Genomic DNA, 3,547 nt, shown 5'->3' with positions numbered 1-3,547 from the left:
CCTGCCGCGCCCACCGGGCTCTGGAAGCGCGCAGCAAGCCGCCCGCAGCCTCCGTCCCTGCAGCCGTCAGGTTGGATTAAGTTGCAAGAGTCCCGTCTTTCAGGAGGTCCTACTGCAGACCCCGTATGAAATTCTGACCCCGCGGAACGTAAATTTGCCTTTTGTTGTTAGAGACCCTCCGTCCCCCCTCCCAGCCCCATTCTCCGCGCTGGTGTCATATGGAGAGGGGCGCAGGGCGCAGGGGCCGGAGAGCCCTGGGCCTGTGGGCGGAGAGGCCGGCGCAGAGAGGGGGCCTCCCGGGGTAGGCCTGGGTGGGTTTGGGTGAGTGACCAGATGTCTTCGAGCTCACAGTTAATAGTCAACGTGCTGTGTTTATAGTACCATCAATAGAGAGGAACCTGAGGGCAGGAGAAACAAAGCTGGGGACCTGTCTGATTCCCCTTCTGTTACACGGAAAGCAAGTCAGTCTCTCTGGGCCCAAGTTTTCTTGTCTGCAAACAAAGGTTTTTCAAGAGAGGACCTTTAGAGTTGCCCACCAGGATTGAAATTCTCTGTGCAAACTTCCCCAAGAGCGGCTGAAAGGAAAGGGAGGTCTTTGGATGGCCCCAGGGTAGGTAGAAAATTTAGGATTCCTTAAACAAATCCTCCCTGGTTTTGCTTTTCAGGTAATTTATTGCACCTTCTTTTTAATCTGGAAAGAGAGTCAGTATCCTTCCCCCTCTCAGCCATGCAGCGATGGTTGAGAAAATATAGACAAACACAATCGCGAAATGGATGCTTGTCAACAGATGCACAGTAATTGTGTATGTGTATGTACATATATATATACACACAAATATATATATACAGATATATATGCACCAGTTTTATTACTTAATCGCGAAATGGATGCTTGTCAACAGATGCACAGTAATTGTATATGTGTATCTACATATACATATATATGTACATAGACACACATATATATGCACCAGTTTTATTACTTAATTATTCTCTATTTTTATTCTCTGAAATCCATCTGAAGGTATCTGGCCTTTATTGCATCTTTCAGGAGCCCCAGTGTTGGAAACGTATTTTTGTTTGAAGACCGAGAGGGCATGTTTTCAGAGCCTTTAGAAGAGGAAGGGAAGAAGTTTGTTCTTTTGGTTATTTTTTGTGCCACAAATGTGGAAAAGAAATGTTGCCTGTGACCACAAACACACAACGTGGCTTCTGGTCAACAAACCCTCCCCTTTAAGAGTTTGTTTAACACTGTAGTGCTTTAAAATTACAGGTGCAACCTTCATCTTAAAAGAGCTTTGGGTATGTGTCGGACTGGTGACATTCTGGACTGGGTAAAGTGCCTGGCAAGTGTAAGGGATTCCATGTTAAGTTTCAGTGCTGCCTGTTGGAATCTTATCATGTGGTTGTTGAAAGCTGGGGCTTCAGGTCAGACCAACCTGGGCTTTACCTCTTACCAGCTTTGTGTTGGCTTAGTTACTTAGCCACACGAAGGCTCGGTTTCCTTGCCTACAAAATATTGTAGGGATTAATTGTGAGAGCATTTGCAAGTAAATTAGTATAGTATCTGGAACATAGTGTTTATGATTATTATAGGATAAAATGTCATCTGAAGAGATTGGATTATTTCTTCCCTCATAACAACCCATTATGTACAACTTTCTAACTCTCTTATGCTCCACGTTTGTTTTCTGAGAGTGGGCTTAGACCTGGTAACAGTGAGCTGTCTCCATTCCATTTCTTTCTGTTAAGTCTTGAGTTTAAGCTGGCTGAGGAGGGGAGGGGAGGAAGTGAAAAGGTCCTTTTAAACAAGATGTTCTTGTTTAAAAAGGTGTTGATATCCAGATGCCAAACTGCCTACGCATAAACCAGAGCCTTCTACTCTCCTGACCACCTTTATCCAGCACTTGAGGTGGGAATGGCAAACATAACGGGAAATGGAATAGTAGCAAGTGCAGTTTTTTTGTAGCTTATGATATCATATTTTGTCCTGTGAATGCTTGCTAGGTAGCTTAACATCCTTGAGTAGCTTATTCATCTTGTAATTCCCAATAGTATCCGGGGTGAGTGTTCAATAAGTGGTGTTTGTTGACCACACAGATAGGACAGCGGCACCAAGAAACCATGTGGTTTTGAGCTGCTTTTTCAAGAATGGAAATGGATTTGCTTTGAGCCATTCCTGTGACCAGGGACATACTTTGTCAGGGCTAGCAACATAGTACATGACAGCTGAGTCTTTCAGGAGGGCGCAAGAGGCCTTGTCCTCCTCGGTCCACCCTACACTTACTGAAGCCAACCGAAGTAGGGCTCACAGGAGTCCAAGGACTGATCTGGGAATCTTAAAAGGGTATGAGGGAAGAAAAAGTCCTGTTACCAACTGGTTCACCCCCAGAAACCCAGACTGTACTTTTGGAGAAGTTAAACGTAGAACAGCCTGTTTCATCTGGTTTGGCTTTGCTGTGTCTGCTGCCCTTTGTTCTCCTTCCGCTTCTTCCCCAAATGGCCACCCACCCCATTCCCCACCCCCTCGGTAAAAAGGGCATTAGAATGCTTGAGCCTATGTACTCTCCTATCTCTTGGTACACTCAGTATCAGAGCCGACAGGGGGTTCTATTACATGTGCTTCAAATTCAGGTTTTTGTCTCTTAGGTCGAGTCCGTATGTCCAAGGGGTGGGTGGAGTGGGAGAGCAATTTTTTATTTTTTATTTTTTTGTTAATCCTTACCCGAGGATATTTTTCCATTGATTTTTAGATAGTGTAAGGGAGGAGGAAAGACAGAAAGAGAGAAACATCGATGTGAGAGAGTCACATTGATTAGTTGCCTTGGGGATCACCTGGGGCCTCAGAGGTACATACCCTTGTCTGGAATCGAACCTGAGACCCTTCAGTCCTTGGATTGAGGCTCTATCCACTGAGCCCAACCAGCGAGGGCCAGGTAAAGATTTTGTTCCATATCAAAGGATGGCCGGGGACTAAAAGCATTTCTTCAATGTTGCTCTATTGCCTGAAATAAAGGCCTTGTCTAGGGTGAGTTTACCTGGGAGTTCACCTTTCAATTTCTATCTCTTTTGAAGGACTCATTCTCACCCTGCAGGTAGGAAGCCCTTAAGCTGGCAGTTTGAGGTGCCTTCCCAGGGCCGGCATGGCTGCCTTGCACTCCTGAGGGACAAGATTTGGGGTAGGGCTCAATCAGACCCAAACTGTCAGCCCTAACATGTATGTAGTTTAAGAAATGGAGGTTTCCCCACATCTGAATGATTTCAATCAGCATTCGACAAAACCCTTTAATCAGGCTAAAGGCACACAGCTGAGACCCCGGCTTCAGAAACTCCCTGGAAACCCAACCCCAAATTGTCAACTATTTTTGTTTTTAAATAAATCAATACCAATTCTTTTCAAAAGAATAGACCATTGTATAATCTTAAAACAAAAATCCAAAAGAAGGAAAGGAACAGTCTTGGGAGTTAATGTCATTACTCTTAAACCAGATTGAGGGAAGGAGCTGCAGGTGGCCAAGCTTTCCAATTTCATTACACAATTAAAGGA

Source organism: Myotis brandtii, unplaced genomic scaffold (genome assembly GCF_000412655.1).
Source record: "Myotis brandtii unplaced genomic scaffold, ASM41265v1 scaffold630, whole genome shotgun sequence".
Classification (NCBI taxonomy): domain Eukaryota; kingdom Metazoa; phylum Chordata; class Mammalia; order Chiroptera; family Vespertilionidae; genus Myotis; species Myotis brandtii.
The sequence above is the reverse complement of the archived record's forward strand: the minus strand, read 5'-3'. Positions refer to the sequence as shown.